The sequence below is a fragment of the Perissodus microlepis genome, chromosome 13 (assembly GCF_051167445.1).
Source record: "Perissodus microlepis isolate ML-2025 ecotype Zambia chromosome 13, ASM5116744v1, whole genome shotgun sequence".
Lineage (NCBI taxonomy): Eukaryota > Metazoa > Chordata > Actinopteri > Cichliformes > Cichlidae > Perissodus > Perissodus microlepis.
Genome location: NC_140473.1, coordinates 16,276,393 through 16,298,084, shown reverse-complemented (window position 1 = coordinate 16,298,084; position 21,692 = coordinate 16,276,393). Strand labels below are relative to the sequence as shown.

Here is a 21,692-nt window from a genome sequence, read left to right as displayed (position 1 = left end):
TTACTTTCAAACACTAAACTAAAAATGTGCAGTTTTCTGAACTGTTGATTTTCTTCCGTTGAGCTTGAAAAAACTAGTTCGCACGTGGATAGTGTTTACAAGTTTTAAATGAGGTTTTTATATCCGTATATCAACCCCACTGGTGCAAAGGCACGAGCGTCAAGGAATGGCTTCATCGGATGTCGCGGCCCCCCCTCTCACAGCCCCTGCCTTCCCCGTCCCTGTCCTGAACCTTTACTGTTGTGGATCGTTTCTCGAGCCCCCGCTGAAGCATAGAGTGAGCCCGCCTCGCAGAGCGCTAGATCGGGCTGTGCCGGTGACAGTACCAAACACCTTCAACCTGAGCAGCAGCCGTGGATCAGCAGCAGATCAGAGCCGCCGTGGACTGCGCGGCTTTGGAAAAAGAAGCGGACTGTAACTACGGGGAACGGACGGCAGAGTCGATTTTTTTTTTTGGCGTGTTGGTGCTCTCTGAAAAAGTTGTATCTCCTTGGGACGCACAAGATACCCACTGCTGAAGGAAATATCCCCGCACGGGTTGGTTGTAAATAACATCTTTAAAGGTGAGCAGATCACGCAGTGTGCAACAGTGATTGAGTGGGTGTTGTGTTTTTGTGCTGTATTTTAACAGAAGGGTTAAGGACTTCTCTTGACTTTTATCAAGCGCCCTCAAAAGGCTTTGTCCACGCATGCAAAAAGAGAAATAGAAGTAGTTGTTGAAGTTTAGTTATAATTTTATCGTAAAATACGAATTTTGCTTAAACCTGCGTGGATATTTATGTAAAAGTGTGCTTTGATTGTGCTGAGTTGCGTGGTTAGAGTATGTATGGCTTACGGTCTAGCTGCATGATCATTTGATTTATTGATAGTTTGATCTGAGTACTTGTGCAGTTAATCCACTTGAATGCAGTGATTTGCTTTACACGAGTTTCCTCAGTTTTTCTTCCTCAGGAGCTGGTGTGTGTGTGTGTGTGTGTGTGTGCGCGAGAGAGAGAGAGAAACAAGAGAACAAGCTCTACTGTTATCTTCATCCAGCTGTGTCAGTGAATAGGGGGGCTGCCCCTTGGAAATGGCACACATGCACACTTATTCCTGCAAACCGCGTTTCCTGTTATGGCCGTTTTCCTCTCTGAAAATGCGCAGCCAGTTTTGTTTGTATTATAAAGACAGAAGTGGATGGGAGAGGATGAAGTGAAAATGATGAAAAGGAAAGGTCAGACAAAGAGAGAGGGAGAGCTCTCATGGCCATTTGTTTTATGCTCTCAAGGCCTACTTTAATTTATGGATTGGGTTTGAGTTGAATTGGAAACACCCAGGGTCTGATTGGACCATAAATAATCCCCACAGGAGTAGATATAAATGCTGAAGAAGCAGCATGCCTGAGATTCTCTCCATCTCTTTCTCATCTGCGGTGAACCCTCACAGATGATTGATGCGTTGGGTGTCCTGTTGTCACAGCTGTACGACTTTAGCTGAATGCAAACACGAGTACAACCATGCATGAATGAATGCATGCACGCTGCAAATGTGAATTTGTGAATGCTCGGCACGCACATACTCCATCCTCTCCTGCACAGACTAGTAGCATCACAGCACCATGATGTGCTGAAGCATCATGCTCCCTCTTTGGGAGAACCTATATCATACTGCTCTGTCACTGCAACATAACACAGCTAAAGAGAAGGGGGAGAGGGGGATTCGGTAGCAGTGGGAGGTAATAACCAACCTGTCAGGCCATTAGGATTGAAGTAGCTAAAGAGGTGGATGGGGGACAGGTAGGGGAGGATGCTTGTGATCATTTAAATCACATGTCCCCTTCACAGCAAGTGAAACCCTGAGGGGGTGAAATGTGAGGCAGCTAAGTGATAACATTACCAAAGTCATGGTTGTTTTTACAGCATCTTGTCCTCAAATTGTTTTCCTTGTCTCCTTTCCTCCTCCCGTTTTCCCTTTTTAACAAGGTTATGAAAATCCTTCTGCCTCGGCGGTCGAATAACACGACCTCCCATCTTTTTTATTACATTAACAATTAAGTGTGAAAAAAACTAGATCACAGCTGGAGGCGCAATCACAGCTGATGCACATCTGCCAGCACTTGAGGACGATGAAACATTAAAGACGCAACCCACTGTTCAAAATGTCGCTCCGGCTTTGGCAGCTTAATTTGCCCATTAGATAATCTCAGCCGAAAGTGACACTTACATGAACGTGCTCACACATGCACACACACACACACACACACACACACACTTACATAACATGTAAAGGAGAATCCCTCGTGAAGCAGCAAACATCGCTATCCCACAACATTAAAACCACTCGCAGGTGAAGTGAAGTGTTTGGCTCCTGGCATTCATGTGGACATTAATCATTACCAATCTAAACGTGGTTGTTGACTCAGAATCCCTCACAAATACCTTGTTCAACAACAGTGAGCCCGAGAAACAGCCCCAGCCTTATAAACTGTGAAAAAGCCAGAATATAACTGAGCCACAAGATGCCACACCACAACTCTGAATGTACAACCTTGTACTGAATTTCCCAGAGGAACCCACCCGAGGGATTAATAAAGTTTCATCTAATCTAATCTAATCTAACCCACACACAGGCCCTGCCAAACCTGAAGGTGCCAGACACCACAGGGGTCCCGATGGCCCCTGATCAGTCAGAAATACTGATCGATGCCTATTAAGTATTAGGTTGGTGGTTTTATTGTTAAGGCTAATTTGGTGTATAAATACAGCACAATCTGATCCAGAAGACTATCGCTCTGCAGTGGTGATGATGATAATGATGGTGATGTTATTAAAAAGTGTGCAAACAGTGTGTCAGCACTGTTATCTATTTAGATGTAATGCAGACTGCAAAAGCCTCGTGCAGCCCAAACTATCTCACGCTGCTCTTATTTAACAAACACTGCAAGTACATTTGAAAGAAAACAGGAAGTGTCTTTCTTACTAACTTTCTAACATGTAAACTCCTCTGTGTGGAAGCACCACAGGAGCCTTGAATTCCTCAGAGTCAAACGCACTCAGAGGAGCTCAACAGATACCTTTTCTCCATCTGATATTTTGTCTTTTCCTGTGCCTCCATTTCATGTCTTCAATTGCATGTCAGAGAGAAGCTCTGTTTGATTTTTATGCAGTAGTTCAGTGTTTAATATGCTTCTTTTTTTTGAGCATGTTGGTTCCAAGATTCAGTTTCCCCTCAGCTGTGATTTTTCTAGCAGTGCGTCACTAAGATTTCCGTCACAGTTCCTTGCTGTCAGGACATGAGCAGGAGCACAGCAGGGGAGAGACAAGCTGTCAGTCAGACACACACACACGCACACACACACATGTGCGCACAAAGACTGCCCTTGTGTGTGAGACTGTAATTAGTAGCTGCCTGGGTTTGCAGTGACCTTTCTTTTCCTTTTTAAAAAATCCCCATTCAAGACAATAAATGTTGCAGCACCGCTAATGACTTTACTTTACAGCATCTTCATGGAGTTTTCATTTTTAAAGTCACTTGAGGTGTTATACTGTTGATCAGGTTAGTTATTTAGACAGACTCATTATGGATTTACATATGAATCGCTCAGCATAGGCCAGCAGACTCCTGAAGTAATTTTAAATGAAGCATTTATACGTGAAAGGTTTTAAAAAGCCTTTCCCCAGCTTGCAGTCCTGTGTCTTTTAGAAGAGAGTGCTGGATGAGATCATTCCTCCTCTGTTTGCTGTTGTAATTTCCAGTGATCGATCATCAGATAACTTTCAGAGATTAGCATTTAAAAATAATGTATGTACTAGTAATGTCCATACTGTTAAAGGCTGATTATAGACACTTCTAAAATCTAAATGAAAGAAAGTCACATTCATTTTAACTTTGACATTCAGTATTTAACTTGCAGAATAAAATCAACATCACAAGTCATCATTTGAGGTAGTTCTGGTTCACATAATGATGACTACATTTTTCTGCTGCTACTGAAGTGAAGTTGTTGTAAGAAGCTTGACTGCAGCAAATCTATATCATTTCCTTGTTAAATATTAAAGGAAATCAGGCTTTTAACAGTTAAGTTTAATTTTATTTCATGAAATCTTGAGTTACTGATGGCTTTAGTAAAATAAAAGGATTCTTGCAGTAGCAGTGCACTGCGAAATGTTGTAATGGGCAAGCAGAATTCTTATCAACAAGTGGCACTGGATCAGAAATCGTGTGCTGACTGTTTCCTGTAATCACTGTTGTGAGAAGGCCCTCGTCATTTTTTTCCGAATCCTTTCTGTTGCATACTTTCAAAGCTTTTTTTGAACCCATTAGAAAAATGAAAGCTGGGCCCTTTTGACTTTCTGACCCTGTAATGCTGACAAGAAATCCAGGTGGTATTTTAGGTTTATGAAGCTCTTTACTAAATGAATCAAATCTTTGAATCTCGCACTGCTGCATCTCGTCAGAGGAAAGCAAAAGAAGGAAGGGAATGGGTACACAGGAGGCGCAGTTGGTCTGCAAAATAAAGTCAGATTTGATTCTTCTGACTGTGACACTCGAAATAACCCACATTTATCAAGTCATGTATACATGCAGCAGGCTTATCCATCAAGCTGCAGGAGATCAGGTCAGATCTGCAGAGAGAGGCAAGGGTAGATGGGGGTAAATGGTACTCCAGAGATTTAGTATTATACTTCTTTTTGTTAAAGAATGCAAATCAAATGTCTCTAAAGCTTCCTTCCTCCTTGCCTCTTTGCAACTCTTTTTTCTTGTAGATGCCAAAGTCTAAAACCCAGTTCAAGATAACCTTGATGACTGAAGTGGATGAGTAAAGCGACCTTTGGCTCCATTAGGTTTGAAGGTATGGCTACAGTATTCCCTCGATTATCGCGGGGGTTAAGTTCCACACAATAGGTGTAAAACCCACGCTCTTATAAACCCTTTTTACACTCGTAAACACACTTTGGAGACACATCCTTACGTATTCAGCAAGTCCATCAGGTAGTTTTGCATATTAAGCGCCTTAATTGTGCGAATAACACCATGAGCCATTGGCTGGATCAGCGATGAGGTGTAGTTATTAATTTTTTAGGCAGAAAATACTTATTTTACTGCAAAAATAATTGAGATCTAAAAAATTAAAATAGGTAGCAGAATTAAATTAGATTAGATTTAATTAAATTCCCACAATATAAATTTACAGGTAAATTTGGGATGTCAGCGAAAGGTGAACTGCAATATGGTGCAGGAGTTCTGTATGTGAAGCTGTACGAGCTCACAGGGACACATGTGGCCATACAGACTACTGGACCACTACTGCTCTCTCATTGTCAAACAGCCCATAGCCTCAGCTTGCCATTACCTCCTTTGAGTTTTTTTTTTTTTTTACAAAAGAAAAGCATCTATTAGATGGCCCATGAACATGCCTGCAGCAGGTCAATTATCATACTCTTACAGAACATTTCCAGCGCCAAAGGATACTCATAATGTGTTCTTTCCCCCCCTTTTTTTTCTTTGCGTAAGTAGATTGCAGTTCAATTAAATTGCCGTTGCAATCTGATAACTGAGATGGCAGGCGGAGATGGGCTCTGAAAGCCCTCGCAGTCTGTAAGAAGAGCCGGAATCAATGCAGGGTGGAGTAAGTCATGGTATAATGGACATTAGTGAGCAGAGCTCTGGCACAGATCACATTAGAACCAGCAGTGCTGAAGTCTGCCAAGTGCTCCAAACATCCATTAGTAGGCCAATCAAACTGTGTTTGCTCAACACTTATGCATTTGTTCACAGCACCCCAAAGATCCCGTAGAGAAGCTTCTCAGAGTCACTGATTTTTGTCTGGAGCAACAAAAATCTGTTATTACGTGCTCAACCTTCGCAGTGCACAAATCCGTTGGCCGTCCCGTTAGGAAAGTGTCGTCATTGCACATGGAAATGGTTTTCATCTATCTGGGAACAGCAAGGCCTTTCTCCAGCTCTTTCTCTCTTTTTCTGAAGAGAAGGTAAAGTGGCATCATATGTCACTAAGCATCACTTCACTGCTGTCGGGAGGGTGATGTATGAGGACCGAAATGGCCAGTGCTGAAACAGCAGACCACACACACGCACGCAGACACACACACAAACGCAAGATTGATGGATGACATGAGTATTAGGTCCAGAATTGAGGCTCGTTGCCTGGTGGCTGATAAAAGATTTTAAGAGGTGACGACCTGCAGCTGCAACAATTAGTTCTTAATGGTAGCAGTCTTTGTTTTTATGAGAAAACTCATTCAGGAGACTCTTTTTCCTTTTAGCTAGGCAAGAAATTGCCTGTTGGTTGCATAGTTCCTAACGTGACTAACAGAGGCCTGCTTCCATTTAAGCGTGAAAGTCATTGATTAAGCTGTTGGTTGATTTGTCTTTATTGGAAACCTGATTTGTGCCAGCAAGGGAAACAAAGCATGAGTTATTGATCCAGTATAAAAGCTCATCAGCGCCTGCCGGTGTGGAGTTTTAGATAGGAAAACACTGCATATTTGTTCTTAGCCCTGCCAAACCTCAGTCGAATTGAATCAGTGAGTTTTCCAGCTTACAACTTACAGTGCGACACCCCTGAGCTAATAACATAAGCAAAGATCTCCTGACACCCAGTTGTTTGGACATGTGCTGGATTTATAGATTAGATTTCCTCCACCCTCTTGGTCAGCCTTCTTCCCCATTGTGCGCTCGACGGAGTGAAGCCAGCCCAGAGGATGCATCTGCCAGATGACCCCTCTGCAGAATGCGTACCATGCAGCGCCCCACCCTCCTCCCCCTTTCCTGCATCAGCTGACTAGCTTGGGTAAACTGTGTTTGGCTTGTCTGTGGAAGCGGAGAGGGGAAGGAGGCTGGGAATTATTAACCATGAGAAAAGTGTTTACATCGTTACTCTAGAGTATCGCTGCATACTGTATCTCTCTGGCGTAACCTTGGGATCAATCCCTCCTTTTTAATTGACGACAGATGTCGCCTCTCTCATCATCTGTGCCTCAATCGCTTTCGTTCTCATACACACATGTAAGGCCCCGATGTTCCCAGAATTCTTCCGGGAACCTCTGGGATCCCATCCCAAATCTTGATAACATAACTCCCACCGCCCTCTTGTCCGAGCCAACACTTCATCCCTCAGTTTATGAAGCTGTCCTGTCACAAGTGGATTGCCAGGACTCAGCTGGCCTGGAAGCTGTCCTGCGCTTATGAAACATTTGGCATATTTTTAAACTTACTTGCAGTTTATGGAGTGATGCTGTTACTTGGTTTCTGCTTATTTTCAGTGAGTCTTGGGCTCAGACTGACAGAGCTGAATCCTGGAGGTGCTGTCTGCCTCTTTGTCATGGTGTCTTTGTCTGCTTGGCATTATCCTGCAGAGGATTGTGTCCATCTGGTGGATGAGATTTCTTGGAAATGAAAGGCACGGATAGGATAAAACGAAGAAAGACAGGGCTTGTCTTGTGGCTGATCGGTGGAAAAGTAAAACCAAGTCCCTCAGCATGTGTCCGTGAGTGTGTGCCCGGCTAAAATTTAGAGGAACTGTATTAAACAATGATTTCAGTCTTTCTTTGCTTATTTCACATGCACACATCCTCAAGCGTCCCCCAGCTTCACTCTGTGATTTGACCTTCAAAAGATGTATTGTCCAAATAAACCTTTGATATTCATATTATGATTATTATTATTATTAACAGGCTTGATCAGCGTGAAGCTCGCTGCGTTTGAGGCCTTGGTGCCCCCACCTCCTCCTCCTCCTTCCAAAGCCCAGACTGATGGCAGACAGAAGTAGGTCAAAGTTCAGTGGAGCGTCCTGTCTGGGGAGGAGGATTGGAGAGCTGGAGGGGGAGTTAAAGGGCATTGTTGGTGCCAAGGACCTCCTTCCTACATGGTGGGGGCTTCTGTTTTTTCATATTAAAACTTTTAAAAAGTTTAACAAAGTTCAAAAACTGCTTAAAATAACAGCCTTGGTACTCATAAAGGAGTTAATTACCCGGTACTAATACTGAACGTTAAGAAACAGCTTATAAATACTCTACTGATCACAGACTGTATAAAATAAACATAGATTTCTTCATCACCACATCTGTATATACACAGTCTGTGCTACAGATCAGTAATGATCCAGCTGATTGCATTAAAATGGGGTTTAGCCGGCGGTGATTTCATGCAGCACTCTCGTGTACATGTATGAAATTCTGCTGTTGTAAAGGAAAAAAAAGAAACTCATTTTAGGAGGTAATAGAATTTAATTTATAAAACGTTGACTACGTATGAATGAATGAAAATGACTTCAAATTTAATATATGTTCTTACATTTGTTTTTGGGGAACTCTTTAAAAAAACAATAAGTATCTATAAAAAGATATTTTAGCAACCTCTTGATTTTTCTGACCTGTAGTAATGGATTTTCTCACCTTGCTGTGGGGATGAAGAAAAGTACCCCATTATGTGTGGCTGTGACAGTGTTGGGTGGAGTTACAGGTCTAACGGACTCTGCTCATAAGTAATGGTGGGTGCAGGGTCTCTGTGTCACAGGTACACTGTAGCCACAAACTCCCCTGAAACCCTGCACCATAACCTATGCAATAACCTGACATGCACCCCCCTAAAAATGTAACCATACACTGGTTTATCTTCTGTCATCTACTGCCTTATTTTCTGTTTCGAAGTGTTAAGAAGAGAATTGATCACCTCGAGTGGAGAAAATTCCCAGCAAATGACTCTTTTAGTGGAAAAATTGCAGAACACCACACACGAGTGTAAATGTTGACAACGGTTGCCATTTCAGTGATAAAATGTGCAAAGCAGTGTGATAATTAGCCTTAAAATGTGCTCAACACTGAACTACAGGGAGTGCAGAATTATTAGGCAAGTTGTATTTTTGAGGAATAATTTTATTATTGAACAACAACCATGTTCTCAATGAACCCAAAAAACTCATCAATATCAAAGCTGAATGTTTTTGGAAGTAGTTTTTAGTTTGTTTTTAGTTTTAGCTATTTTAGGGGGATATCTGTGTGTGCAGGTGACTATTACTGTGCATAATTATTAGGCAACTTAACAAAAAACAAATATATACCCATTTCAATTATTTATTTTTACCAGTGAAACCAATATAACATCTCCACATTCACAAATATACATTTCTGACATTCAAAAACAAAACAAAAACAAATCAGCGACCAATATAGCCACCTTTCTTTGCAAGGACACTCAAAAGCCTGCCATCCATGGATTCTGTCAGTGTTTTGATCTGTTCACCATCAACATTGCGTGCAGCAGCAACCACATCCTCCCAGACACTGTTCAGAGAGGTGTACTGTTTTCCCTCCTTGTAAATCTCACATTTGATGATGGACCACAGGTTCTCAATGGGGTTCAGATCAGGTGAACAAGGTGGCCATGTCATTAGTTTTTCTTCTTTTATACCCTTTCTTGCCAGCCACGCTGTGGAGTACTTGGACGCGTGTGATGGAGCATTGTCCTGCATGAAAATCATGTTTTTCTTGAAGGATGCAGACTTCTTCCTGTACCACTGCTTGAAGAAGGTGTCTTCCAGAAACTGGCAGTAGGACTGGGAGTTGAGCTTGACTCCATCCTCAACCCGAAAAGGCCCCACAAGCTCATCTTTGATGATACCAGCCCAAACCAGTACTCCACCTCCACCTTGCTGGCGTCTGAGTCGGACTGGAGCTCTCTGCCCTTTACCAATCCAGCCACGGGCCCATCCATCTGGCCCATCAAGACTCACTCTCATTTCATCAGTCCATAAAACCTTAGAAAAATCAGTCTTGAGATATTTCTTGGCCCAGTCTTGACATTTCAGCTTGTGTGTCTTGTTCAGTGGTGGTCGTCTTTCAGCCTTTCTTACCTTGGCCATGTCTCTGAGTATTGCACAGCTTGTGCTTTTGGGCACTCCAGTGATGTTGCAGCTCTGAAATATGGCCAAACTGGTGGCAAGTGGCATCTTGGCAGCTGCATGCTTGACTTTTCTCAGTTCATGGGCAGTTATTTTGCGCCTTGGTTTTTCCACACGCTTCTTGCGACCCTGTTGACTATTTTGAATGAAACGCTTGATTGTTCGATGATCACGCTTCAGAAGCTTTGCAATTTTGAGACTGCTGCATCCCTCTGCAAGATATCTCACTATTTTTGACTTTTCTGAGCCTGTCAAGTCCTTCTTTTGACCCATTTTGCCAAAGGAAAGGACGTTGCCTAATAATTATGCACACCTGATATAGGGTGTTGATGTCATTAGACCACACCCCTTCTCATTACAGCGATGCACATCACCTAATATGCTTAATTGGTAGTAGGCTTTCGAGCCTATACAGCTTGGAGTAAGACAACATGCATGAAGAGGATGAAGTGGACAAAATACTCATTTGCCTAATAATTCTGCACTCCCTGTATTATTAAACCAGAGACATTTAACTCATGAAAAGTTACACGTCCTTTGTTCATTAAGCCTGGTTGTTTGATATAGCCCGCTTCTCTAAACTAGAACTACGACTAAGACTCTTTAGCCATGCTAGTGGCCATTTGCAACTATGCTATGTGTTAACGTGTCCATATGAACACAGTCTGTATATAAAAGATAGACGTAGCCACCAGGTCTGGAGCACAGGTTCAAAAGATGTTAGGTTATAAATTCCTATGACTTTCAGGTCTTTCTCTATACAGCATGGTGTTCATTTTGCAAACGGTAGTCCCATTCAAAGTAAAATGAATGATGCAGGCTTTTTTAGGGTGTGGCTGTCTTGTGATTAATAAGTTGTTTGGTGTCTCTTGTGCTTGGTTGCACTAAGAGGCTCTAAGCAGTCAGAAATTCAGGTTTTTTTGGTTAGACATTTTTATTTTAAGCCTTTTTTTCTTTAGCCAAAATTAACAACCATGTTGGTATCCCTGAAGTGCACGATCGACTCAACCCTCTTGCCTAAATTTGAGGACCTCGGGTTTCAAAATGCCCAGATCTCGATCACCAAAATGTGAAACTTAAGCTTCAAAGCAGCAGATCGTAAATCAGTCGGTGGGATTAGGTTTCTGTGTCTGACACAGTCTGAAGCAACACGCTGTTGTGCTACAGAGTCATGTGGTGTAATATTGATATGTGTCTCGGCATTAATAACATGTTTAAAATGGTCATGTTGACCCTTGTGAAGCATGCCTTTGCAGATTAGGATGTCTGGATTGAGGCAGGGTCAGACTGCTGGGTTTAAATTGAGAAGGGAAAGCTGCAGAGGACAGCACTTCAAAGGATTGTATCATAATCTTTGACATGTTATCATTGGCGCTCCAAAAACATCAGGGGATCTGGTGGTTTTTTTTTTTGGTTTTTTTTTAATTCTATTCTTGCTGTCCCGCATTGGCTTATGTTATGCAAGAAGGCTTTCAAAAATCTGATGTTATCTTTGATATCGGGGGGAAAATAAAAGAGGAGGAACGGATGCCATTTTTCTTTTCTGGGAGCATTTTCCCAATTAAAACTTCAAATATCTTGTATAACTGCTGTTGAGCTATTATACAAGATATTTATACAAGATGCTTATACAATTATACAAGCTTTCAACATAGCAGGATTTGCTGGTGTGCGGAGTTCAAAATGAAGCCCTAGTCTGCTGTCAAGGATCAAACAGACAGATTAAGGTGGAGACGGAGCGGTTTGGAAGGCTAGTGGCGGCAGATGCAGGGATGAACGGATGAAATGAGGCCAGTGTCATCAAGTCTCATTTATTATGCAGGGTTGGGAGGGGATTAGCTTCACTTACATAACTCCATCTCCCCCCCCTAACTAGCATATCTCCCCCTTTCCCCCACCCTCCCCAAACTCTCTCCCTCTCTTCTGAGACCATTCGATTGGTGTTGGCCTCTTTGTTATTCCAGTATTTTGTTTCTCTGTTCTTTTTTTTTTTCCTTCTTCAAGAGAAAAATGCATAAAGACAGGAGGCAGCTGGAGACTGAAAATGGAGGGACAACAGGGAGAGACGTTGGAGAGACATAACGAGAGAGACAACCATCAGGAATAGAAGGAAATGGAAGACACAATCTTTATTACCAGCGACGGTTATAAAGATCTGCAGATAAAGCAAAAGGAAAAGAGGAAACAGGAAGAAAAAGGGGGAATAGGGGAGCTTTGGGGGTGGATGAGAGAGTCTATTTATAGTTTATCCCTGCTGTTGGGTTAAACCGCATGGTCCAGTGCAGCACAGCTCAGTGTCCATGTCAGCCCTCATGTCAGTCTCCATTAGCTCCACGCACAAACACGCACTATATATATAAGTTATGTATATACCCCGAGGATGTAAACACAGGCTGTCACGAGAACATGGGTACACTGACCTGCCACTGAAGTAAAGGAAAATTACACACCAGCAGATCTGAGCGTGTGTGTGTGTGTGAAGCACTGACGTGCTGGAGATATTCGTTAACCGGTGTGTGACAGAAAATAGGCAAAAACTGCACACTATTCAGCTCAGCTCTTCGACAAAGGCTGCACTTCTGAGAGGATTCAAAACACACACACAGACTTTTTTTGTGTTCCTCTGACATTTCCTCCTGCCTTCACTTCTTAATCTTGGGAATAAGTTAATCACACCATCTCTTCAAGCTCCTTTTTGTTCCCAGATCACATTTGCATATCTGTTCACTTCCTCCCTCTCACGCTATCCTTCGTACGTACAGCTATAGGTGCACGTGCAGGTAAATGCATGTGTTTCAGAGCGAGAAGCATGTTCACTCCACCCAGTCTAACTGTGGTCTGAGTCTGATGTCATTGCTGCTGCAGGCAAACGCACACACACACAGGCAAAAATGCACATTCATTTAAATTGATTGAATGCAGGAGTGCAGTATATCTGAAATACTGCAGCTCTGTTGCAAATATATAAATATATTTATTACATTTGGTCAGTAATATATATTTTGAGCACCTGCCATGTTGCATAGGAAGTAAGTTATTACTGGTGAGCTGAATGCTGTGAGAACAGGCCAGCTACTGTACACGTTTATGGATGATTCATGCAACAGTCTTGGGGTTGCACAGGACCTTGTTTGTTTCTTTTGTTCCTTCCCCCCGGCTAACCCCGCTCCAATAACACACTTACTGTGACAGAGGGTACACATTCACGAACGCACATAAAACCAGCATTCACTACGTGCACATGTGCAGGCGTCTGCAGGAAGAGTGATCAGGTGCTTTCACTCCTGCAAAGTACGCTAGCACGTACTGGAAGAAGTTTTCAAGAGAATAATCTCTTGATTTGAGAAAAATGACAACTTTTATTGTTTCTTAATAATGCATTTTCATTGTGCAGTCAATAAAAGACGCTTAAACATGATAGATAACCAGTGTGAAGCAGCAGCCCCCATACTGAATCTGTGTGAAAATTGTGTTTGAAATAATGTAAGAAAAGCTAAAGATAGGGAGGATGGAAATAATAAGAGAGGAGAAAAAGCGTGTGAATGAAGAGAGATGATCCATATCCTCCAGACAGACAAATTGTTACAACAACAGTGGTGGGGCTGATAGAGCTGGAAACAGACAAAAGCAAGACAAAACCTTTAGCTCCGGCTGTGATTTAAGCACTGAAAAGGAAAAGGAAAAATTTTCCTGCAGTCATTGTTTCTCATTTGTTAATCTTCCTCTGTGTGGTCACCTTTTGCTCATCCTGCCCATGTTGCATTGTTTCTGCATAGAAGACCCTCATTAGTCATCAGCTGTCGTCAAACATGCAAACTCATCATTTGTTCTGCCAAGATTTTCATAAGAGGTTGACTGTGTGCAGCTGTGGCCACACATCAGCTGCTGCTCTTGAGCTCGGTTACAGAGATAAACTTTACCCACCGCTGCTGCTGCTGCTGCTGCTGCGGCCATCCCCTCCAATCTCTTGTCATCTCATCTAATCTGGCCACAGAGGAGGATGACTTATGATCCTTAGAAACATTATAGGAGTGGAGATAGGGGTCAAAGAGTTGGAGTGCATCAATTAGACCTTTCACTTTAGGGTGGAGAGTACTGATGAGGTCACTCCCCTCTGACATAACTAAATACTTTCATTCAAATATTGTAAATTTGTTTTTTGTTTCTTTTTTTCTACTCACAGATTTTATATTTTTGGTTACATAAAAAAGAGGAGTGCATGGTTATCATGGTAACCAAACTGGATGTCTTGGCATACACTTACTGGCCACTTTATTAGGTACACGGTAGAAACATTCCTCAGTGATTTCAGTTCATACAGACATGATAGCGTCACACAGCTGCTGCGGATTTGTCATGTGCACATCCGGGCTATCAATCCCCTGTTCCAACACATCCCAAAGGTGCTCTACTGCTTTGAGATCTGGTGATAGTAGAGGCCATTTGAGCAGCCATCAGAAGATGGGCATGTGGTGGTCATAAAGGGTTGAACATGATCGGCAATCATATTCATGTAGGCTGTGGTGTTTAACTAATGTTCATCTGGTTCTGAGGGGGCCAAGATGTGCCAAGAAAAGATCCCCTACACCAGGGGTGGCAAACCCCAGGCCTCAAGAGCCGGTGTCCTGCAGGTTTTAGATGTGTCCTTGATCCATCACAGCTGATTTAAATTGCTAAATTACCTCCCCAACATTTCTTGAAGTTCTCCAGAAGCCCGGTAATTAACTAATCATTTGATTCAGGTGTGTTGACCCAGGGTGTTATCTAAAACCTGCAGGACATTGGCTCTCGAGGCCTGGAGTTTGCCACCCCTGCCCTACACCATTGCACCACTACCACCCTAAACATTCATACAAAGCAGGATGGATCCATGCTTTCAGGCTGTTTACATTAAGTTTAGACCCTAAGATGTGAATTTCACAGCAGAAATCAAAACCCATCAGGCCAGACAAAATTTCTCCAGTCCTTTATGGAATTATTTTGGTGCCTGTGTGAACTGTAGCCTCAGTTTCATGCTCTTAGCTGACAGAAGTGACACCTGGTGTGGGCCATCTGCTTCAAGGTTCAATGTGTTGCATTCAGAGCTGCTCTTCTGCATACCTTGGTCGTAAAAAGCAGTTATTTGAATTACCGTTTTCTGTCTGTCAGCTTCAAGATGATAAATAACAAACGTTCTCTGGATAAACATTTCATGGCATCAACAAGACATGTTTACCCAGTGCAAAGCATTATTTCATAAGAAAAGCAAAGGTTAGAGAAAAGTCAAATGAACAGAGCATTATTACTTTTTAATCGCCCTAATTATTCTCATGCACCACTGGAGGGGGCCAATCTCCGGTATGGGAAAGACTTAGATGATAAATGAATGGATTTCTGTTATAGCAGGAGAAACTGAAAAAACCCCAAACAAATATAAGTAAAATAAAGTGGCCCAGTGCAGTGAGGCAGCTCAGTGAACTAGAAAAGACCCAAAATATCTGAATAAGTAGCCAAATAAAGTAAAATAACTGAATTAATTCCAGCCAGAAAAACAAATTCCCCTTTGGGTTGCATTAGGAAGGAAATCCTGCATAAGTCTCCCAAGTGGAGCTACCAACTGTGGCAACTCCTTGTGACAAGTCTCAATAATGTGGCCGTATGTACTTTTTTAAAGCAGTGTACATAGTGTACTGAATATAGAAAAGGAATCAATCTGAATGAAGGTTAAAATAATCATTTAAATAGCTAGTGCAATAGTTTTGCACACCAGATAATAAAATAACTTTATACTATATTATCTGTTCCTTCTGTTATTTGTTGCTACGAACAAGTTTCACTCAGGACTGAGCAGCCATCATTGCAGCTGCCAGATTTCACATCATTGCAGGCTGCCCTCTAGTGAACAATGCTGGATCTACAGTGATCCTGATCTGAGCTCCTTGGACTCACACGTGAAGTGCAAACTAACAGGACTGAAGCTCGAGAGCATCACGGGCACACACAGTCCCTGCTGTTTTTTTTTTTTTTTCTTAACCTGTAAGATGAATGGGCCTCATTAATCATGGCCATTTGTCTTTAGTTGTAAGTCTAGAGGTCAGTGATTAAACCTTGTTCTTTGTATCGTAGCCAGCTCTCTGTCTCCTGCTCTCTCTCTCTCTTTTCTTCCTCGCTCAGAGGATCAGAGGGAGAGCTGCATTTCGTCACTGCTCCGCTCTGCTTTTCATGGCTCTGATGTTGTCTGCCACCAAATCCCAGCTGAATAAAAGTCAGAAATTGAAGCAGCAAATCATGTTTTATGTATGTGTGCTTACACAATGAAAGCAAGATGGAAAGTGGGCCAAGCATCACACAGGGCATATTATGGCAACAAAGCAGCTTTCCACTTTCTTGGGAAAACGGCAGCCGCAACAGCCAGAGTGCCAGACACCGAGTACAATATGGCTAATGACAGAGAAAATAGAAAGAAAGATACATAGAAACTGCATTACCCGACTGCTCTTTTCCTGGGAAGTGCTTTACGATTCCCATTGATTCTATTCTATTCTTACTCAATACGAGCATCCGAGGATGAGCAATGTGACAATGGATGCTACAAGACGCTCGACACCTGTCCCGATTTTTCACATTATGCAGAAGTAGTTTACACTTATATGTTTTCAGGTGTTTCGGGACACTTAAGTAGCAGCAGTTGTTCACTTTCATGATCAGCCAGTATTTATTTTCCTGGATATTGATGAATTAAAAATTCCAGAAAATGGTGCAAAGGTGAAATTTTAAAAATGTTTTTATAATAGAAATGATGATGATTTTTTTTTTTTTTTTTTTTTTTTAACTCAGATTCACAACAGTCCAAACCAAGATGAAATAGTTTACAAAGACAGTGGGAGTATTATTTGGAAAGAGTTGCTTGCTGTGGTGTATCTTGATTAAAACCCTTCTGTGTGCGTGGTTGATATGAGCAGTGGCTCAAACTGATAAAATTCACTTTGTGTTATTGAACTGATGTGTAATCTGCTTGTTTAAACAAAATAGCTGTTTGCTTTTCCCCTATTCCATTAATATATGTGCGTGATATTTATGAGTTTTGGGCATAGAAGTTGGATGTTGACATGATGAATATCACCCACTGGTTTCTTGACTCCCATTTTAAAGCCGGGAGTTCAGTATTTTTGACATCACCGTCAAGGTATTTTGAAACGTCAGTGAGGTAACTGTGAAACTGAGAACACTGAGTGCTAATAGATTAGCAAACTGTTAATCACAAGCTAATTCTAGCCTAAATTGTACCCTCATTTACTGTGTATTTTGCTCTAAATGGGAGGATAATTAACATAATTGTTATTATTATGCTGTAAAAAATAAATAGATACATATAATGGGGAGCATGGTGGTGTAGCGATTAGCACTTTTCACATCAACAAGGTCTTAGGTATGAAGTAATCAGTCGGCTGAGGACTTTCTGTATGGGCAAACTGAACATGCATGTTCTCCTGCACAGTGTAAAGACATGTTTGTTAGGTTACTCAGTGATTGTAAATTAGTGTGAATGTGAGTTATATCTGTTAGGTCTATAATAGATAGGTGATCTGTACACTCTGTACCCTGCCTCTCACCTGATAGCTTCCATAGGCTCCAACCCACCCTGCAACCTAGAGTTGGATAAGCAGAAGAAACAGGATAAAAATAGCAACTGAAACTCACCAGGAAAGTATTTACTGCGCTATCAAGTCAGGTGAGAAGTTGGGTTATTTTCTCCTAGGCTGTGTTCACACCAGAATGAATAAGAATCTGGTCTTTGTCTGAGGTTATGCTTTCACACAAGCAGAACACAGTTGGTCACGCTGATGCTCAGTTTAGGTGAGGATGGTTTCTGAGTAGACTGTGCAGGAGGCGGGTGAGCCACTGAGTAGCTGTGAATTCAACCGGTTATTACCTGAGATATGCAAATCAGCATGTTTGGAAAAAGGTATAAAGCACCTATAATGCTGCTTTCCATTTACCTCGGAAGTCGGATGACTGAGTTGGAAGTGATGTCACTCCTGAGTTGCGTGTGTTTCAGTAGTGAAGTCAGAAAAACAAGGAATAACAGCATTTGTTTTGCTCTTTAGCAAGATAGAGTCAGTCATGCATCATTATCATATTAGTGCAAAGCGTATTGTTTGTTTGTTTGTTTGTTTTTTTAGCACTTAAAACCACCATTGCCACACGTTCGTGGATAGACCCTGACTTACTTAGCTGGTCACGTCTTATGGTTTTACTGCTTTTTACATGCCCTGAAGCAATCTTGGATTGTCTTAGGGTTGGTGGGGCTGCTCTGACTGTCTGATTTTGGAAGTCTGGCTTGAGGGGGCGTTCCAGTTAAAAATTCTGTCCTCCAGTGAAATGCACCATAAGTTCCTTCTTTTTTTCCATCTTTTTAAAATTTTCAGATTTCCCATTTAACGCGGGAATCTGATAACGGTCAACTTTTCATGATTACCTGACTTTTTTTTTTTTACATTAACCAATCAAGAGAATAATTGCTGATATTGTATTATACAGTGATGTGTACAGTGACAAATTTCTCCCATTAATACACTTAGATACATCCAGTACGTGTATTAATGGACTGAACTGAACACTTCTCTGTCTCTCTTGCTTCATTGTGCAAGAGTCACCTTGGCACAGATTTAGCCGCGCCTTCTGGGTGACGGCAGCAACTTTCGCCTTCACCCTCCTTCGCTCCTCCCTCAACAGCACACCATACTGCATCTCTCCAGTAACCGAAAACTACTACTAACATAAGGATTGCTTTGATTTACAAAGTGAACCTAAGGCAGCCAAGCGCACACACAAGCTGCATGACCTTACCGCTACCCTCAGCTGAAGTTAATACTGCAGCACCGTGCAGGAGCCTCAGTCACAGTGTCATTGTCCTGACATACAGTGTCATCCCTGCAGTGAGGACATATGCTGCTATTGCGATGTAATCTATCTAGCAGTGATCTAAGGATGAATAATCTCTATCTAATCTGCACCCATCATACTGGGTGAGATCTCATCGCCTGATTAGACAGAGAGCATCGAAGCGAGATTTTATGCCTGTGCGTGTATGTGTGTGTTGAAGCCTTTAAACCACTGCAGAGATCATTGTAGCATCACAGGTCATGTTTTATTGCCTTGCAGTGGGTTTTATGACAATTAAAAGACAGGCAGACCAGGGTTAGATCTATAAATCTGTGTGTATATTGATGTATTTGCACATTAGTGTTTCTAAAAAAATAAAATATTCTTGTATTTGGCTGTGAGCTGGCCTTATGGGACACTACTCTTCATTTATCTGTGAAGCTTAAAGAGGGTGAATAAATTTAACCACTCTCATGTTATCTCAACAAATCTTCCCCCGTGTCTCTGTGGAAAGGCCTTGATCCTCCTGCCACCCCACCTCCGTGTTAGAACATGCTAGATGCCCTTGACCCACCCCGTTTCTCGCACCTTCTCCCTCACAACGTTTCCTTTACTATTTGTTTCGTGGTGTTAGCGGCTACAAATCACGTGTCCATCAAATCAGGCCTGAAGCACAATAATCATCTGATGGCAGAAATCCCAGACCCTGATTGCCACTTTAATCAGTCATACCTTGGCTTAAAGCCTTACTGACCTCTGTATTTCATTCAAATCTGGTTCTAAATTTGTGAGCTTTCCTGTTAACAGACACAGATGGACACCCGGTTTTGTTTCATTGTTGTTCCATGCTGATGATATTTGGGCTTCAGCTGGATGGAAGCCATATGGGAACCAAGTTAGTCAATAATTGTGTTTTATGTGGTCTTTTGATTGAATTAAATGGATCGTATTGATTTATATGAAACGTAATGCATTTGCATTTTTAAGCCAATGATGATTGCTGTTCTTTTCTGATTTTGTTTTGTTGGACACAAAATTACACAAACAATTAAGGACAAATGTTAAAAAAAATTGACATATATGGTTTAGATTGATGTGTGAGCTGTGTGATGCTCCGGTCCTTTTCGTTGTTTAAAGTTTGACCAGAAAAAACACCAAACTCTGGCTGGTCTCAGCAATTCTAGGAAAATCTGTCAATGTGATGGTCTGTGGTCTTACAGTCTATCTGTTGGTGGCACTGGCTGTCAGTGCCCAGTCAGCACTGGTCTGTGATTCCTGAAAGCCGCTCTATATCCTGGCCTGGAGGTCGGGTGATGTGGCATTACTGACCCCCTGGTGCACTGGGACATGGGGGCCAAAATCAATAGTCGTATCATATCGCTTCAGACTGTAACAAGCTGACTGATTACCTCATCGGCTGCCAGTGAAGATAGTGGAAAAGAAGAAAGAGGAAAAAAGGGTGCAATCAAAAGATTAGGAAAATTACAAATAAAAAACCCCAGCAAAGTAGCATTTTTTGGTGGGGGTGGAGATAAAATCCTCCCATGTGCATGTACTGCAAACCACAAGAAAAATGCTATAGTTAATATTATTGGACACCAGAGGGTGGTAGTACTAATGGAACTACATTTACACTTTGAAGTTATGATAAGGTATTTACACACAAGTGTATTCTGAGGAAGCAGAGTTGATATTATGGGCAAACACATATTCTTTATCTGCTCATAGATACGTTTTCTTTCTCTTTTTCATTTCATTTTATAGCCTTAATGAGGATTTTTCCATTTCTCTTCCAAAGATTGGAACCACATTTAGTTTTAGGAAACTTGTGCAAAACTCCAGCTGTAAGAACCGCAACACAAGATGACAGTTTAATTTAAAATTTGTACAAATTTCATGATTCTTTTTTAGCTCTTGCACAAGAAAAGCGTGATGTATAAAGATAAATATTTGTGTATTTGCAGAAAAAACATCTACTGTCATACGTGTGAGACTTAAGTTACTATGCAAGCAGCTCAAAAGTGGCTTGTTTAAAGACAGAAGGAGGAAGGAAGAGATCAAGGATTGTAGATTTTATTGATCAAAAAGTGCATTTTCAGCTTCATGTTAGGACTGTGGTCACTGTGAGGTCATCACATTTGCTATTTCTGACTGTGTTTTTGTTTTCATATGCTAACCATTTTAGATACATTCAAATCCACACTGTAGAGTTTAGATGTTTGGCCCTTACTGTTTCAGTTCACTCGTACCTGATGGACACAACTGGTCAGATTAGTTCATCTTAACTCCTTGTTTTTCCTCAGGCCACGGTCCACCTGAAGAGAATCCCAGAAAGAAGCAAAGTCCTGGGATGAAAGCTCTCTGCCATTTTCCTCTCTCCCCCAGACCACCAGGAGGAGGACACTGGGTGACACACTGAGGTAAAGAACCACGCTAAAAAAACAAAAAATAAAACACCCTCTGCAGACAAAACCCTTCTCTGATAACGCTGACCTTCAGTATTTGCTGACTCAAGCATCCCCCACTCCTCCTACTACCCACTCTTGTTCTTTCTTGCCCTCCCTTTTGTGTTCTTTCTCCCTTCTGTTTTTTTTTCTTCTTTCTTTTCATGGGAGCCGTCAATGCTGATCAGTGGACTGACAAGGTGTGGGCTCATATTAGAGTGTCCTCATTTTGTCACACAGATGCAAACACATTTATGGAAATAGGGGTCTTGGCCTCTTTGATGCTTCTGTTTAGTGACTAGATTTGGAGAAGGATAGCAGTTGGAGAATGTGACACAGGGGTTAGAGGGAGTAGAGGAAGAGATGAGGGGGTCAAGAGGTTAGAAATTTGTGGCTGAGCTCATGCTGTTCCATACTGTAGTCGAGTGCCTCACATAAGGCACCGAAGGTGCTGCTAATCAAATTGTCTCGTCCAGAAAACACAA

At 41.8% G+C, this 21,692-nt stretch overlaps 1 protein-coding gene across 1 annotated transcript in view; it reads left to right on the top strand.

The window, feature by feature from the left end:
- Nucleotides 1-237: 237 nt before the first annotated feature.
- Nucleotides 238-21,692, top strand: part of lzts2a (leucine zipper, putative tumor suppressor 2a) — a 45,981-nt gene continuing 24,526 nt past the window's right edge. The window contains exons 1-2 of the mRNA XM_084948227.1: nucleotides 238-563; nucleotides 21,067-21,183. The gene's annotated coding sequence lies outside the window, so the exon portion shown is untranslated. The remainder of the gene's footprint in view (nucleotides 564-21,066; nucleotides 21,184-21,692) is intronic.